Below are 19,216 nucleotides of genomic sequence, written 5' to 3'. Positions count from 1 at the left end.
ATATCTCTAAACTGGAGATAATGATAGTACTTCCATTCTAAGCTTGTGAGGATTACATGAGTTAATATATGCAAAACATTTAATGCTCATCATATAATAAATATTAATACTGAGGACAGAGTCTCTGTCTTATTCATCATCACTTCCTGATATGTAATAGATTCTCAATTGATATTTATTGGTTGGCAATAAAAATAAAAGAAATCTGGTTGTTGGATCTAGAAAACAAAGAAGGGAGATCCAACAACTACCCATGTCTCTTCTGCAGCCCCTGGGCTAGAAAACGATCTGTTGCCAGTTCTGGCATTTTCCCTGCAGATGAAAGTTCCTCAACAACATCCCTAATAGCACACCGCCAGAAGGTGGCCCTCTGTGCAGCTACAGAAGTAGAGCTAATTCATCCTAAGACCCATGCAGAATATAGAGGAACTAATAATTTTAATCTCAACACCTTTTCTTGCTTACCCAACAACATTTAATAATACTTAGGAATTAAACATTTTTGTGTACAATTCTAATTGACCATGACAAAATTATTTTTTATTCATTTATTCAAAACAATATACTATAAATCACAAATTTAATATGGCCTCTACTTCTTCTTAGGTAATAGAGTCGATCATAAAAAATATTTTCCAAGAAAATCCCGCATGTGTATAAGTTGCTCATCATAAGCCCTCTAATCATTGTGCTACCCTGCCTCTCAGAGCCTGATTCCATTGGAACCAATCCCCTGAATCAGAGTCTCTACCAAAGTCTAAAAATCACTGACCTCGTCAAGCCACCTAGTCTGCAGGAATAAAAAACTGAGACCCAGAGAAAGGATGAGTCTTGTCCAAGGCCACACAGGTTATTGTTCATTCAACCAACACAGACGTCGATTAAACATATGTGTAGTGTGACAACTATATATGCCTTGTAATGGACACACTCTGAGCTTCATGAAAATAAGAATTGGTCAGAGTCCAAGATGCCAGCCTTCCTCCTTGCGCTCCCTTCCTCCTTCTCACAGTGCCTCAAAGGAAGAGAAGTAGAAAGGGTGCCTCTGAGAGGAAGACCAGGAAGAACTTGGAGTGGGTAAAATTGAAGATAGCTTGATAAGTTCTCTAAGTCAGTTTTATAAGGAGCTGCCTGTGATTTACTAATCCCTGTGTGCCCTGGGATGGCTAGCAGGATGTTCTGTCCTCCCACGGCTCAGTAAACAAAATAGAGTTTTATATCCACATAAATGGAATGAAACTTGCCAAATATACAGATGGAATGGAAGGGGATGGGCTGAGTTGGGATGGGATAGGATGGAATGGGGGAGCCCAGGAAGGGATCTGATTACCTTGAATTGAATGAAATCAAATACAATCCCATCTGTGGGGAGTGGGCAGGAATCTATATGGTCATGCCTCCACACTCTCACTTTTCCCCTTGTGGCAAGAAATTCTGTGGCAAAAGATGGCATCATACACCATCTTGGCCTCTCAGCCTGAAGTACTAACCCACAGGGTCCACTAGTCCCAACCAGAAAGTCCAAGACCTCTGGTATGCCCGAACTAAGATGAAAGAGGGCACCTGAGATTAGGGAAAGAGAAACGCTGAGACTATTATAATGCCTCACCCACAGAAACACAAATTAGAATCAGAAAGGCATCAGATTTTCAGCCTGCTTTCCCCATGCCAAAAAAAAAAGTTTCTGACCACTTTCTGAAGGCAACAATTATGTGGATGAATACAATATTCCTTACTTGGAGAAAACTGAATGATCAGTACTTCACATTGAAGAGAGAAGGTGTGGAAAAATGGGCTCAGGATGGAGTCTGGGACCTGGTCCACTCCCATCTTGAGCTAAGACTGAGGACAGCACCGCTGCCTATATCTCTGCCAGGACCTTCATAAACCTGAAACCTAAGGCTGTGATTCATCATTATCTCAACAAGCACCACACTCACTTCAAAGTTCGCAGGATGTTCTTGCTGCTTCTTTGATGAAGAGAGCAGCTTTGTGCAGGGAAATCATCTCCATCAACACAGAGGCAGACGGGCAGCCCACCAGAGCATAGCATCTGAGTCAAGGCTACTTCAGACAGAAGATCCTTTTGCTTCTGCTGCAGTTCCTTGTGGCTGCTGTGTCAGAATATTTCAGATGCTTTGTGATTCAGAATATTCGGGGCAAAATTGTGTGGCAGATACAGGTTTTCGCCACCACTCTCCTTTCAACCTCTATGTTCCTGGGCCAGCTCACTCCCCATCCTGATCTACCTTCTTTTTTTGGGACTCAGTACACTCTCAGTAAATCTTGTGCCTACCCTGTTCTCCCTCATTTGCCTAACCACTATGCCCTAGTACATAATATATGGAGAATAAATGTTAATGTCCTTATCCCTCTTCTTCAGATAGCAAAAGAAAATCAGTCCCTGGCTTGTTGTAGCATCACATGATGGAAAACTCTACAGTGGAAGAGGATGACTGTTAATGGTTTAACTTTAGGTTGGTGATTTTCTGTGGGAATGAGGCAGGGCAGCAAATCGGGGGATTGGGCTTTTATTCACATCTGCACATTGACAACTTAGAGGCCATCGAGGCCATTCTCTGTAACCTGTCAAATTCTACATTGTCATTCAGTAATTGGACAAAGCTGCTGAATGACACCTTCGTGTAACAGGAACTGTCCTAGTCACTGGGGAGTGAGGTGATCTGGACATCCAGCACACAGAGTGGCACATAGGTGCTATTCCTCACTTCACAGAATCTTTTATGACTATTACATTCACTACTATTATTATCAGGTCTGCTCATGGCCTTCCCTATTCTTAGGCCAGGGATTATTCTCTGAGGCTGACAACAGTGACCTTTATAACATTGAACAGTATGTTAGGTGAGATACTTCCTTCTAGATTCAGTGAATCATTTAGAGGATGGTTTTCAGGTCTTCCAGAGAGTCACAGAGAAACCATTTGGAGCATGACTGCAATCCATCAGATTCAAGCTAAGGAGACTTTATTAACACCTATGTAGGGCTTTCTCCCCTTGGATTTGCCAACTCCCCTAAGATTTGCAAATTATCTCTTCTATTGCTTCCCTGACATTTGACTCTAATAGACTGAGAAGCAACAGCATCTTAGAAAATAGAGTCTTGGGCTTCCCTGGTGGCGCAGCGGTTGAGAGTCTGCCTGCCAATGCAGGGGACACGGGTTCGAGCCCTGGTCTGGGAGGATCCCACATGCCGCGGAGCAACTAGGCCCGTGAGCCACGATTACTGAGCCTGCGCGTCTGGAGCCTGTGCTCCTCAACAAGAGAGGCCACGATAATGAGAGGCCCGCGCACCGCGATGAAGAGTGGCCCCCACTTGCAGCAACTAGAGAAAGCCCTTGCACAGAAACGAAGACCCAACACAGCCATAAATAAATAAATAAATAAACAAAACCCAAAGTTTAAAAAAAAAAGAAAAAGAAAATAGAGTCTTTCTTATCAAAGTAAATCAGGTCAAGAAAGTGCAGAGAGCAAAAGAATCCTGAAAGTAATGGGAAAGCATGAGTGCCTTTTATCATCTCTGCCAGTTGTCACCAACCCAATGTCCACCTCCCACACATTAGACTTTTCTTCCAGATGACACAAAGACTCCACCTAGCTTTTTTCAGTTTCTGTTGGGACCTTTAATGGAGATTTCTAGCTCCTGCTGATGCACACCAGAGCTCAGAAGTCCTATCCACCTTGCCAACGCCAACAAAGACAACAAGTCAGCTGGTCAATAATTCAGCCTTCAGATGAGGCCCAGCCTGTGGTCCCACCTGCTGCTTTGCTACTAAATACAGCTGGTCCTGAGCAATAGTGGGAAGCAAAACGCTGATGCAAGTGATCTACCATCTTCTATCACAGTAGACCCCACAGGTATCCTATCAAACTTTAGGGAAATTAAAGAAAAATGGCTACAGGTCCTTTGACAATCCTGCCATCAGAGATGAGATCTTTGTCCCCTCCCCTTGAATCTAGGCAGGTTTGTGACTTACCTGTAACCAATAGAATGTGATAGAATGGAGACTCTGAGATTTCTGAGGCTGTTCGAAGATGTAATACAGATTCTGCCTTGTTCACTGGGACACTCACTTTTGGATCCCTGGGATTTCATGTAAGATGTGCAACTTTCCTGAGGTTGCCATACCGTTAGAAAGTCTAGGCCACTTGGAGAAGCCACACATATGTGTTCTGGTCAACAGCACAGCTGAGGTCCAAGATGATGGCCAGCATCAACTGCCAGACATGGAAGTAAAGATGCCTTCATCTAGGAGAACACGTCTACCATACCACAACTCACCCAGGTGTTAACAGGGCTATTGGTTGGCAGCTATTTGGGAAGACATATTTAAGTGAGAAAGTATGAGAGATTCATCTCTGCTCTCTTATGTAACCTTAGTTAGTGATACGGGGAAAGAGAATAAACATATATTGAGCATTTACTATGTACTGAGGGTTCTGCTATGTGCTTTTCCTGCATTATACATTGTAATGCTCCTAAGACATTCCAAGGTAGATGCTATTAACCTTGTTTTGCAGATGAGGAAATGCAGTCTCAAAAGCATTAAGTGAATTTGCTCAAACTCATGAAGGAAGAAGTGATGGAACAGGCTTCAAGGCAGGTGTGTCTGATTGTAAAGTTGTCCTGTTAGCATCTCTTGTTTCTAGGCATAATGTTTTATTGAAGAAGTGCTATGTCAATCAATGAATTTGTGCAGATTTGATGGAATGGTTGATTTATTGACAGATTAGTTGATATGGCTGGTAGGGGGGTCAATGTATCTTTTGACCACGTCAGCCCACAGTTTCCTAGCTGACTTCCATGGGTTCAAGACTGCTTATAATTGATGGGGCTCAGAGCTCTGGTGAGATGGTCTCACTTGTTGGGTTTGGCTCCTAAATACAGGGATTCTCAGTAAAGGCAGCACATTTGTGGGCATTGTAAGCCTTGCAAAGCAAATTAATTTGAGTCTTTTATTCTGAACTTGCCTCAAATTTGAGTCTTGGTATATTCTGACTGAGGCTAAGATTCTCAATCCAGCAAAAGGGAGAGAGAACAACTTTAGCCCAGAATTAAATAGAAAACAAGTCAGGATTTATCAAAGTTAGATGCAAGATGGCAGCTTGCTGTTGGACCTCTCAATGGCAAGGAGAAATGGCATAAGAGATGGCCTTATTTATGCCAAGATTTGTATGTGGATCTTTCATTTGCTCACTGTCTTAGGTTTCAAGGGACAGATTCAAGCTAGCTTAAGACAAGGAGGGTTGGTTATAAGGAATCGAGAGTACTTCACAGAAGGCAATGACGGGAAAGACCCAAGGCACACAAAAAGACCTTAAGAACTGGAAAATCTATGTGCTGCTAGCCTCTTTGTCCATCCAACTGTTGCTCTCTGGAGACACATGGCCTCTTGTATCTTCTAGAAATTGACTACATTCTTTTTCTTTCTTTCTCTCTCTGGACCATTTTCTCTACAAGGCTCTTCCTTCCTGAAACCTCATAATATTCATCTGCATGGAGCTCTACGTTTCCATGATACTGACTCTATTTGCACCTTGACCTGACATCTCCCTTGCCCATGGCAATCTGACAACATCTGGGTCTCTTCGTTCAAGTTCTGAAGGCAGAATCTGATATTCATTCAGGGTCAGTTCTTACTGAGAGTGTAAGTCACCTCATACAAACATTATTCTATCCTTTCTGGACTCTAGGGTGGCAGGAGGGTTTGGGGAGGCACTTCCAAAGAAAGGAGAATGACCTTAGCAGACCCCCCAAATATATTTACTACATACCTCAGAGGATGAAGGTAGAAATAGCTTAGGTAGAATCTAGCCTAAAACCTCAAAGAATCATAAACAGAACAGAACAAATAAGGTTCCAGTACCCCCTCAAGTATTTCTATTCTATGATTTTTTTTCCCCTCTTGTACAAACCATCTTCATAGGTGAAATATACATCTCACGTACAACGCTCAGACTGGGTTTGAGTGCCAGTGGTGTGTCCCATAAGCTCTATATTTTTATCAGTAAAATTAGGGTCTTTTTCCCTGACTTCCTAGAACAGTGAGAACTTGCTATGTGCCAGGCATTGTGCTCAGCCCAGGAGACATGATCTGTGCCCAAGAAGCCAGTATAATTGCAGGGGAAATAGATCAGTTCAAACAAATAATTATTCTACCACAGAGTTTTCCAAGTGTGGTCAGATGACTCCCCATTTACGGTGGAGCAATGGGACTCCAATATTAGGATACACAAGAATCTCCTGGGGTTTTGCCTTAAATGCATATTCCCAGGCCTCGCCCTAGATGTACTCAGCCAGAAGTTCTGGGGTTGGAACCCAAGAATGTGTATTTTAAGCAAGCCCCCAGGAAATTCCAAAGTGCGATGTTTGAGAACCGCTGCTCTATCTCAGAAGAGTCACAGTTGAGGCCATGCTGTGTCCACAGGGATGGGAGGCTCTCTGCGTAAAGTATCTAGAGAAGGCTTCTCCAAAGGTGACATTTGAGTTGAGTCCCAAATGTGTTTGCCAGGAAGAGAATGGGAATAAGAGAGCTCCAGGCAGAAGGAAAGCAAAAGCCCAGAAGCATGAAAATCTTGACAGGTTTTGAGGGGGCAGAGAATAGATGTTCCATCTAATTGGAACATTAAACTTTTGTAGAAAGAGTGGCAGGATATGAGACCAGAGCCAGACTGGGAAAGGCCAAGTATGCAAGGCTTAAAAATAAAAGGTTCAAGGGGTCCTTTAAGACAGTTTCTCTGTATTTTCCTTTAATATTGTAGGGAAGGAACAATAATTTTCCCTCTACCCTTCTAGGTTCTTGGGGGAGACCGCCTTATAATTAAAGACAGATTAACAAGAGAAAAACAAAGAGAAGTTTAATAACATGTACACCTCCTGTACGCATGGGAGAGATGCAGGAAAACTGATTAACTCCCAAAATGGTCCAAACCACCACCTTAAGTACCATCTCCAGCTAAAGACAAAAGAAGATTGAGTGGGAAGCAAGTTTGGGGGGTTGTCAGGCAAAGCACAGTAAACAAAGATAAGGTTTTTTTTATGCAGATTCGAGTCCCTTCCTTCTCCACTGATAAATTTCTAGAGATTCAGTCATTCTTATTTTCTGGGTACAAAGAGGAAGACGCCCTTACAAATGGAAATTTCCCTTATAAATGTAAATGTCTCTTATAAGAGGGTAACTTCTTTTTTCAGAGCTTCTCCTGTGTCTGCTGTTTCTTAAAAATAATCAACTGAAAATAATTCTTATGTCAAAGAGGTACATTTTGGGGTGGCAAACTCTGTTCCCCTTTCATATCACTTCTCTGAAATTTACTTTTCCTGCCATTGCCCTGGCCCATGAAAGGCTTCCAGAATCCAAAGGAACTACTCATCCAACACTACTGTTAAAACAATATAGAGACAGAGGGCCTGGAGCTGGTTACAGATGATATCACTGACAGGAAGGAAAATTGAAATGCATCCCGAGGGACTTCCCTGGTGGCGCAGTGGTTAAGAATCCGCCTGCCAATGCAGGGGCCACAGGTTCGAGCCCTGGTCCAGGAAGATCTCACATGCCGTGAAGCAACTAAGCCTGTGCACCACAGCTACTGAGCCTGCGCTCTAGAGCCCACGAGCCACAACTACTGAAGCCTGTGCACCTAGAGCCTGTGCTCCGCAACAAAGACAAGCCACCACAATGAGAAGCCCGCGCACCGCAACACAGAGTAGCTCCTGCTCGCCGTGACTAGAGAAAGCCCGCGTGCAGCAATGAAGACCCAAGGCACACAAAAATAAATAAATTTATTTAAAAAAAGAAAAGAAAAGAAATAAATGCATCCCGAGATCTGTCAGCTCAGGGAAAAAGGAATCCATTCCTCAACCTTCTCTGTAAAGCCTTAGCAGACTGGGATTGCTTTGGCTGTAGTAATTGGAGTAATCGTTCCAAGAGCTGCTTTGTTTCCCTGCCAAACTGGAGAGGCTGGGATTCTCCAACAGCTTCCTCCCCAAGCAAGAATATCAATGACCTGGAGCCAAACTTCCCTCCTGCCTGCTGCCCTCCAAGGACCTGGCGTTTTCATTTCAAAGTCTTCCAAATAGCCACATACAGTTAGATTAAGGGCAAAAACCCACACCCAGAAATGTTCTTTCTTTTTTTCTTTTAATGTCAATAGGGACAATTTGCTTTTAAAATAGTCACCTAAGGTATGATTGATAGGAAATTACTACTTGTCATTTCCGGCTCCGTGGGAAATGTCATTCAGTCAAACTTAACTAAGCCTTTTATTTCCCGTACTTGCACCCCCATGAACTGGGGCCTGTCAGCCACTCGTTCCAGAAACAGCAGAGAGCTTGAGTATCCTGCGGTATTTTTCATAGAGCAATTCGTCCAGCCTAACAGATCAAATTTCCAGGTCTCTTTGTTCTCTCTTCATAAAAATATACCCCTCCCAGAGCCGCATGTCCAAGCCTATTTCGGTACCAGTTAGAACAAAGAGGAAGGGCGTAATTTTCTGCCTTTCCTTCTCTTCACCAACTCCATCCACCACCTCCACCCAGCAACACCCCAGGAACCCTAGGCTTCCTAAGAGAATCAAATAACTTTCTGAAGCGCCAACATTTCCTCTCTCACCCTTCCAGCATATAAGATTTTCAGGAGCCTGCTTTTAGGGCCAGCAGAGATTTTCATACAGACAGTCTGGGTATGTCCATGATCAAGAGCAAGATCCGGCCTGCCAGGGCTCACATGAAAGGCAAGGACTTTGGAATCAGAATGACCAGGATTTAAATTCTAACTCTCCCAGATACTAGCTGTGTCACCTTGACCAGTATTATTTTCCTAATGAAACCTCAATTTTCTCACATATAATATGGAAATGATATTAACATCTGTCCAGTTTTAGAGTGAGAAGTAAATAAAATAATTGTAACAGACACTGTTGGTTGCCATTCTCAATTTTATTATCCCCTGGCACTTTTATTTTTGAGGCTGGAAGAACTTAATACTCATTTTACCTTTCTTCCTTTCAGTGAGGAATGACCAGGTAACAGAGTTCTAGGCAGTGAGATATAAGCAGAAGTCTGAGGGAAGCTTTCTGCTTTCCTAATAAAAGGGATCGATGAAGCTGACTCTTTCCCCCTTTCCTCTACTTCCTGCTTTGAACAAAGATGTGATGTCTGGAGCTGCAGGAGCCATCTTGTGACCAAGAGAATCTGAGTCATCATCCCTGACATCATCAAGACATTGAACCCATGCTAAAGCCATCAATTCCAGATTTCTCATGATGTGTAAAATTGAGCCTCTTTATTTAAGCCACCACAAGTTGAGTTTTCTGTTTATCACCAAATGCATTCTTTTTTTTTTTAATAGATCTTTATTGGAGTATAATTGCTTCACAATACCATGTTAGTTTCTGTTGCACAACAAAGCGAATCAGCCATAAGCATACACATGTCCCCATATGCCTTCCCTCTTGAGCCTCCCTCCCATCGTCCCTATCCCACCCCTCTAGGTCATCGCAAAGCACCGAGCCAATCTCCCTGTGCTATGCTGCTGCTTCCCGCCAACCAACTATTTTACATTTGGTAGTGTATGTATGTCAATGCTACTCTCACTTTGCCCCTGCTTTGCCCTCCCACCCCATGTCATCAAGTCCATTCTCTATGTCTACCTCTTTATTCCTGCCCTGCAACTACGTTCATCAGTACCTTTTTTTTTTTTTTAGATTCCAAATGCATTCTTGATAGGAGTAAGTGATATATATAAAGCAGCTACAGTAGTCACCAGTGTTTGATAAATATTAGTTCTATTCTCTCCTCACTCCCCATATGTCTTCTCCTCAAAATGTAAATTCCTCATCTATATCATTGAGTTATTTACATTTAGGGTAGGATTTGGGCCCAGAATCTGAATCCAGATTGCCTTTCAAGACCTCTGTAATCTGTTTCTTCCTTCCAAGGCCACCTGCACACTGCTGTCAGAATCCCAGTCAATGCCAGTCAAGCCAGTTAGTTATTCCCTACATGAGTCATGCTTGTTCTGCCCCCAGCATTCCACTCTCCATTCCCGCCTTCCCTCATTCTCTTCCCTGTCCTTTCCTTCAGCCTGCTTGAATCTTCTCCATCCTTCAATTCCAGCTGCAGCCCACCATCTCCCTGAGATACCTTTTCTGATATGGCCCAGCCAGGAACAAGAAGAGTCATGTGGTAAAACATGGTTGCCCATTTGGCAACAGCAATGGGCAGACAGGAGAACATGGTTAGTCAAGGGAGCCCTTGGAAAAGAGGGATCCAGAGTCTTTAGGTCAATTACAAAAGACAAAGTTCTACAGGATAGTTGCAAAGCAGCTGTCAGGGCTTGACTTCTGCTCCTGTAGTCACGAAAATAAAAGAGCTGGAGAGCCAAGGTCAACCAGAGGCTGCCTACAAGGTGGCAAGAAAAGGCATCCAGGGAGTGCGGGAGAGAAAGACAGGAAGCACAGTGCAGGCAGAAGCCCTGGGGCTCCACAAGGTCCTTGGCCAAAGAAAAGGGGGATTGAATTGCCAAAGCTTTGGAAGACTTCATCCCCACCTGCCACGATCCCTCAGTACAGAAGGGGTGGTGAATTACTGGGTGGTTAGCCAGACAAACAATGAAAGATAACAGGATAGCCCATACTGGCCCTTCAGGTAGAATTCCTGGGGCAGGTCAGAAGCTGCCTACAGACCAGCTGTGCTCATCTTTAGTAAATTGTGACACCTACTGGTTTACAAGGGAGAAAACCCAGACTTCAGGGTTCAGTAAAAAGTTGCCTGGTGCTGACCTAGTTCAAATGACTCCCAAATGGACTAGGTTCTTTGCTAATGAGATAGTGTGTTTCCTAGAGCTACTATGGCCACATGCAGATTCAGCTTTCTAGGGCCAGAGTTGTTTCCAAAGTCCTGGAAGAACAGTAGAAGTAACCAGGTGAGCCACTGTGATAGGAAGGTGTCACAGAGGTGGACTGAGCACAGAGAGACTTGATTTTAGATTCTACCATTACTTTTGCCTCTTTGTGGCCTGGGAACATTAAGCAAATCACTTCTTTTGTTTTGTTGTTGTTATTTATCTTTTTAGAGGTATTCATTATCTTTATTCTACCTACCTTACAGTTTTATGTGTAAGAAATCAAAAGAAATGTGCTTATCAAAGCCACAAATGTGTTTTTGTTTTTCAAGTGTTATTTGAGCATCTAGCACATGCTAACTACCATAGTACATATACACATATACGTACACATACAAAAGGACAATTCATTCAGGAGGAATACTAGGTGAGAGTGTGAACGCTGGGGAGCTGCAAAGTGTTGCATTGCTTTCATGCTTTGGGTATATGGGCAGGAGTGGACAGAGTGGAGCTGGAGAGAGGAGTTAGGAACCAGATAATGAAGAGCCTTACAGGCCACGCTAAGGAATCTGGATTTTATTCAGTACACAATGAGAGTAGCTGACATATTTCAAAAGGGGTAATATGATCACAGTTGCCTTTTAGTTAGGTCATTCTAGAAGGATAGTCAGATAGCAGCTGGGAGATCAGTGAAGAGGCTTTTGGAAGAGTCCAGACAGGTAATGGTAAAGACCTGATTTAAGGAAATAGACGAGATGAGAGGCCTGAGTGAATTAAAAATATAATTAGGAAGCACAATCAACAAGACTTATGGACTAATTTAATAAGGGGAGCAAAAAAGAGCAAATGACCCAGAATTTGATTTGGGTGATCAGGTAGATTATTGAGCCATGCACTGATTCAAAGAACAAGTTTCCAACAAGAAAAAGGACCAGCAAGGTTCTGTACATCTTTCATCTGTGGTTTCTACGCAGCCATGTTGACCCTGTTTCTTGATATTATGGAACACATCATTTCCTCATGCACAGGCCACCTGAAGGTTTATACAGTCATCCCAAACCTTTGTTTTTCATTTCCGACCAACTCGCATATTGATCTGGCATTGCCATTGGTTCTCTCCAGCTTCCCAAGGATTTTGTCACATGGCCAAGCTGCCTACCTTCCCTAGCTTTTCCCTGGCCTGCCAACCTCTCCAACAGGGTGACTCAGACCATCAAGCAACCAAGTCTCCAATCAGCAGCTTCATGAGTGGAGCTGGAGCTCAGAGCAGAATCTGTGCCAGAAGTCTACATTTGAGAATAATCAGCACAGAGTTTGTATAAAGGCAGCACTGAGAAGAGTTGAACTCACCCAGGGTAAGAAGACTACGGCAGAGACAAAACTCTGAGGAACAAGAACTATTAAGAGAAGAGCAAGGCAGAGGGAGAAGAGCTGGCAAAGGTCTGAGCAGGTGCCAGAGACATGGGAGGAAAATCATGAGACACTCGAGGGAGGAGGGAGTTGAACAAGCTGTGCTCAGAGGCATCAGGCACCACAGAGAAATCAGGACTGAAATCTGAGTTGGAGGGTGAGGGGTTGTGGGTGTCTGGTGGGTTTCTGTGGACTGTAGTGGGAGTAGTAGAAGATGAAGTGAGGAAGTGGAAATGAAGTTTTGTGAAGACAACTCTTTCCAAAAAATCGTGAAAGAGAGAAAGAGAGATGGGGCAGTAGCTAAAGATAGAATGAAAGTATCTTGGGATTTTCTTCTTGAACATTTGTGCATGTACTGAAGCAGCATGTAGTGAAGTGCACATATTGTAGTTCAAGTTCTAGAACCAGTCCCAGCTCCACACGAAAGCTGTGTGACCTTGGGTATATTCCTTAACTTCTCGGGATCCCGTTCTACGCATCTGTAAGGTGGAGATAATAACAATACTAACTATGCAAGGTTGTGAGTATTAAATAAGTTACAAGATGGCAAGTGCACAGATAGTGCCTGACCCATTGTAAACAATAAATATTAGCTGGTTTTGTTGTTGATATTCCTACTTGATAATAAGAAAGAGCATTAAAAGTAGACACTGAAGATACAGGAAAGATAATGAATTAGTGATGGAGCAAAGTTCCTGTGGAGGCAGAAGGAGATGGAGCAGAGCATGGGGGGGGGCAGCCTTAAACAGGAGGAAGGACCACCCTCCTCGCTTCCACTGGGAGAGTCAGAGGAAAGCACCAATGGGGCTCAGATTCAGATGTGTTTGTCTTAGGGAAGCAGGGTACGGAAGGTTGAGAGAGCCTCTATTTCAATCTGTCAGGTACGAAACAAGTTCATCTGCTGAGAATGAAGAAGGAAGTGATGAGATGGGGATATGGTTGGCAACAGACGAGTGAGTTGGGAAGGTCTGATCTTCCTGCTACGAAGAGTGGAGAAAGCTATGGAAAGTGTAGGGCTGAGGTGTGGATCTCGGGAAGTGTCTGAGATTCTCCCAGGGCACGAACCTGTGAATTTTCTTGGTGCTCTCAACAGCCTGTGGAGAAGTGGAAATGACTATTGGTTGGATTGCGCCATGGTTGAGACTTTGCTAAGAGGCTGCGACAGAAAATTAAAGGGACAAGGACATTTAGAGTGGTGAAGTGGTAGACCAGAAAGTCCAGGCTGGAAGGCGAAAGCGGAGGATATAAATATAGGAGAGGAAGAAAATGGGACATCAAAGGAACTGAGGTCTCGACCAGTAGGCACACTGAAGTGAGATAATGACAGATGGGCGGAAAGGAGCTGGTGACCAGAGGAGTTGAAAATGGGTGTCATCGATTAAAGAAGACCACAAATTCTTTGCTGTTTCCCCCACTGAGAAGTGGAGTCTAATATCCCTCCTCTTGGGCATAGTGATTAGTTTAACCAGTAGAATGTGGTATAAGTGATGATCTGGCCGTCACAGTCTGGGTCATGAGAAGCCTTGTAGCTTCCACCTGGACCTCTTGGAACACTTGCTCTTTGAGTCCTGAGCAACCTTATAAGTCCAGTTATTCTGAGGCCACCATGCTGGGACACCACATGGGGAGGCCACAAGAAGAGGTCCTGGGGCTACAAGAAGAGAGAGGTGTCTAGCCAGCCCTCTGCCATTCCAGGCCCAGCTGTTTGAATTACGCTGCTGAGGCCTCAGATGTCATGGAGCAAAGACCAGTTGTCCTTACTGAGCTTTGACCACCTTGCAGATGCAGGAGAAAAACAAATGATTGTTGCTGTTTGGGGTGGTTTATTAAGCAGCACTAAATAACCAGAACAATTGGAGTTAAGCTTTTGGAGGTGGTTCAGTCTAGGCTGAAGACAAGAGCCAGGGAATAGCCATGATGACATGGGTGGGAGAAGAAAATAAAAGTGAAACTTTCCAGGGTCAAGAAGGCCACACAGGAAAAAGAAACCCTCACTCAGGACACAGAGAACACCAGATCACAGAGGGGGGATGAAAAGAGACTTGTCAGATGTGCAAACCCAATAAGAGAATAGTTTCTTTCTCAAGTACCATAGAAACATCTATTTTTATTTGCACACACTTAATAGGTATCAATCTAACTGTTCATGCAAACTGGTCCCAAGGAACGTACTTGGCAAGTATTTAAATTTAGAGTGTATGATGTTGCCCTAGGTGATCATTCTGTAAATGTGAAACGATAAATTGCATTTCTTTAAAATGGTGTTCTTAAATACAGATGTCCTATTACTCAACTGATTCCACCACCGCCCCCTCAACTCCCATGTATTGCCACATATAGTCCTGTTTCCCTTGTGATGAAAAATATTCAACAAGTTTGTGTGGAGCATCTGCTATGTGACAGGCTCTGTTGTTAGGTATCGGACTTAGATTTGTGTTCGTGAAATAATGTCCATCTTTGGGGACTGTAATGGAGGTGTTTATCAAGCACTGACTATATATGCCAAGTCCTCTACTATGCACTTTACAAACCTTATCCCAATCAAACAACAACAACGAGTAAGTTCTATTTCAGGCAGGGCTCAATCAGAGAAACAGAACCACTATAAACATAGAAAAGGATTTGTTATATGCATTTGACCTTAAGAAATCATGAGAGCTGGTTGCCTTCACATCTGATGCTGGAGCGTGAAGTCCTAAGGAGAGGTAGTCAGGAAGGGAAGATGAATATAGACTGGGGGAGAGAGAAAGAATGAACTGAAACCCACAAGAATGGACTGAAATCATGTCAGGTTTTTTGCTTCTGATCTTGTCCTGCAGATGCCAGGGCCTTGTCCTGAAGCTAAACCAGACACACCTGGCCTAGGGGTCAGAGAAGTGAAGGAGGATCTAGCAGAGGGGAGAGTCAGTGCAGGCCTGGTTACTACTTCCCACCAATCAGGTGAGCCAGCAGGTAAGCGACAACGTGTGTGAACTACAAAATGCCTGCTGCTTCACTTGCACTTGGCAAATCTCCCAGTGGAATCTTTGCTGGGGCCCACTCTAACCGGAAACATACAAGAAGCGGAATTCTGGGAAATGTAGTTCTGCCCCACCAAGTTGTAACATTATAAGCCATGACAGATACTATTCAAACAACAACACTGTAGTAGTGAGTAGACACTACCATCATCCAGATTTTAACAAAGGCAGAAACTGAGGCTCTGTTTTCAGAAACTGATTCTCTGAGCATACAGACTTGGACCTGCTTAATGCCAAAGCCTATATGTTGAGCCATCACACAGGAGTTCTTTGCTTCTACTTCAGGAAAGTTCAAAATGCTGGGCAGACAACAAAACACTTCCATCTCTTAAGCTCCCAGTTTGGCCCATAGGTGAGCAAAGGACTCGGGACCTATGAGCTCTTCAGAGGCCTAAATGAGAGGCGTAAGACCTGACAAAGAAAATATATTGGCTGCAAGATACAAAAAGAAAACTTAAATACAAACTAATATGCACTTAATTATATGTCAGCACATCTTCGACTCATCTACAACTTACCACTTGAAATTTTGAACAAATTTTATATCATGTAAGATTTAGGTGGATTAATGTGGATTATTTGATATAATCTGAGATGAGAGTTCTAAAACTAAGAGTGCCTAGGGCCTACCAGTTTCCTCTGGACAGAGGAAAATTTGTGGGGCGGGGGTGGAGGGCTGATATTGGAAAACCTGTTTTGGAGATCACATTTGGGGCAGACACTGCGGTCCTGTCTTCTTCAGCAATCTGAAGTTGCAGATGTGGCGAGACAAGCAAAAATACTACCTGATACTCACTCGGGTTTTATATAAAATGAAGCAGAAACGGGCAGCCTTGGACTTGGCACAATGCCCACCTTGCTGATGTATCTGGAGCGTTTTAAACATATCACTGCAGGTGGCTGAATGAGAAAGAAACCAGAAGCACACAGATTAAATTTAGCAGCAGATTGAATTGCGCTCACCAAGGCGTTTGCCACCCTGTCTGTTCCCTCTTCCTCTTAGCTCAGGCTGCAAGATGCCTAATCACAGAAGGCAGCCTTCTAGCAAATTCAGTTAGACAGGGAGAGCCTTGCAGGGTTAATGAATATGAGAAATGGAAACAGACATAACTTCTTCACAGAAATAGCCACGAGCATTGGGGGTAAGATTCAGCCCTCCGCCAGACAAAGCTCATCCTTCTCTGGGGGCCAGATATTCCCACAGGTGTGGCAGCTTCAGGTCCCAGGTGTTGGGGAAAGGGGACCAGTTCACTATGAGACAGAAATACACTCTTCCAGTTGGGTTCCTGCCTCTGCAGGACTTCTGCTCCATGAGATTGCACAAGCATTAGTGTTCTGATCTTTATGGATATACGGCACTTGCTCCGAATGCTCAAAATACCCTTACATGGTGGCAATGGATAACTGTCATGGACTGAGCATTTGCCATGCGTCAAGAGCTATCCTAAGTCAGTCTATCTTCTGTCTTCACAACGCTTGTTCTTAACCACTATGATAAACTGACCTCATGTAACCTGGGACTGTCACCCCACCACCACTACCACCTGCTAGGTGCTCACTGCTTTCCCAACAAGAGGGCACCCCACTTGAGCTTGACCTCCTGCATTAAGGAGGAAGTTGGTACCTCCCCCTCCTCCCCTCCAGATGCTCACATTCTAAGACATGATGACACATGCATACTCGACCTGTCACAGGGCTGTGCCTGTCTCACCCGTGTTACCTTGTCAAAAATGACCTGTGTCTCTTTCTCTTGAGACCTCAGACAGGGATTACTTGTTAATCTCAAATTTAATTTAATTGAAACATCTATCAAGAGATAGTATTGGTTAAGAGTGTGGTCTTTGTTGCAGTACAGCCTGAGTTTGAATTCCTTCCTTATCATTTATGGTCTCTCATGTATGGTCTTTGGCAGTTACTTAAAATCCCTCTTACCCTCAGTTTTCTCAACTTTAAAATGGATATTATAATAATAGTGCCTCACGTAGGCTACTGTGAGGAATAACAAATAGATGTAAAATACTTCGTGTAGTATGTGCCACATAGTCTGCTATCAATAAATATTAGCAATGTCTCTTATAATTCAGTGTTAATAAATATGCTAGGCAATGAATAAGACATTATCCCCAACTTTTAGTAGCTCACAGTTCAGTGGAGGAAGCAGATACTAAAATCTGTAACTATAATACAATATGGTGAGTACTAGAAAAGAAGTCCAGATTTATGATGGTTCAAAACCTTCTTTCTGCCCCCAAACTCCTGAAGTATAAGATGAACTCCCATGAGGAGCAGTGGCTCATTACAGGACAGGCATGGGTGATGCTTACCAGGATGAAGGAAATGGGAGGTCATCCTACGTCCCATTTCCCACTTTCCAATCAGCCCAAACTACCTGAGCAACTCTGATGACATGATACAGATTATAGCCCACTTCCTCTTTCAACAAATGTTTGATAAACACAAATGTGAAAGATCCTGTTTTAGGCACTGCATAGTGTTTGCAATCTAGCCAGAAAGACAACATTGAACAAAAACTTGTAAGTGTGCTGAACATCAGAAAGTAGAGACGTTGGTACCAAGAAGTTTAAAACTTCCTGAAGGACATGAGACCAAGGTTTGAGTAGGAGTTAGTTCAGAAAGGGACTGAGAAACCTTAAAAGCATGTTTATCAAAATAAAAGAGGGCTTCCCTGGTGGCGCAGTGTTTGGGAGTCCGCCTGCCAGTGCAGGGGACACGGGTTCGAGCCCTGGTCCGGGAGGATCCCACATGCCGTGGAGCAAGTAGGCCCGTGCTCCACAGCTGCTGAGCCTGTGCTCTGGAGCCAGTGAGCCACAACTACTGAGCCCGCGTGCCACAGCTGCTGAGGCCCATGCGCCTAGAGCCTGTGCTCCTCAACGGGAGAGGCCACCGCAATGAGAGGCCCGCGCACCGCAACGGAGAGTAGCCCCCGCTCGCCGCGGCTGGAGAGGGCCTGCGCACAGCAACGGAGACCCAACGCAGCCAAAAATAAATAAATAAATTTATTTTAAAAATAAATAAATAAAAATAAAAGAAACCTCACCCCAAATTATAACCCGTACTATCCTTAAAATGCTGATGTATAAACAGGTGCAGAATCCTGTAAGACGCAGATTGAGGATAGAATTCTAGCTCATACATAATAGTTTGAAAAACTATCTCATGAATGAAACTGACACTAAAATCCTAAGGGATACTATTATAATTTGTAGCCTTAATATGGAAAAGGAAATAGTAAATAGTTATAATATGTAATCGTACAGCTATAAACACAGTTGGGTGTAATGTGAATCATCAATATGAATATAAAAATACATGTAAGCATATATACACAATATATCTTGGATTTCTTCCTCTCTGCCCCTAGAATTTCTCTTAGGGTTCACAATGACCACTCTTAGCTCATGAATTATTAAATCAAAGGCCATTGTATATTCACTCTTTATATAATGAGCCAATAAACTAACTAAATAAAGCTGCCCCCTTGATTTTCCTCCTGGACCTACCAAACCTTCCTGCCCTGAACAGGCCACTGCCATTTCAATTCTAGTCATGTCCTTCTGGCTGTCTCTACTGTCTCCTAAGAAATGTCATCTGGGGAAGTCACATCCTCCCTCACATCTGGGAGATTAATGGACCCATCACAGCCTGGGTCAGAGGCAGCCTGGGAGAAAGCTCTTCATGGGCCCTGAGTTATATAGAAAGGGAGTGAGGAAGAATTCAAATAGAAGAGTCTACAAATAAATTTGTATTAGATAAAAGAGGCAGCTGACTATACAAAGGGACAATCTTGATACTGTGAGGACAGAGTGACAAGGTGCGCAAGAAAAGGACAGCACCTCCCCATCCCCATAGACTGGCATTTGGGAAGGTCAAGGCCTTGAGCAGGTATCAGGGCCACATGTCAACA

This window comes from Balaenoptera borealis (assembly GCF_965194805.1).
Source record: "Balaenoptera borealis genome assembly, chromosome: 11".
In the NCBI taxonomy this organism is placed as follows: domain Eukaryota; kingdom Metazoa; phylum Chordata; class Mammalia; order Artiodactyla; family Balaenopteridae; genus Balaenoptera; species Balaenoptera borealis.
This window is presented reverse-complemented; position numbering follows the sequence as displayed.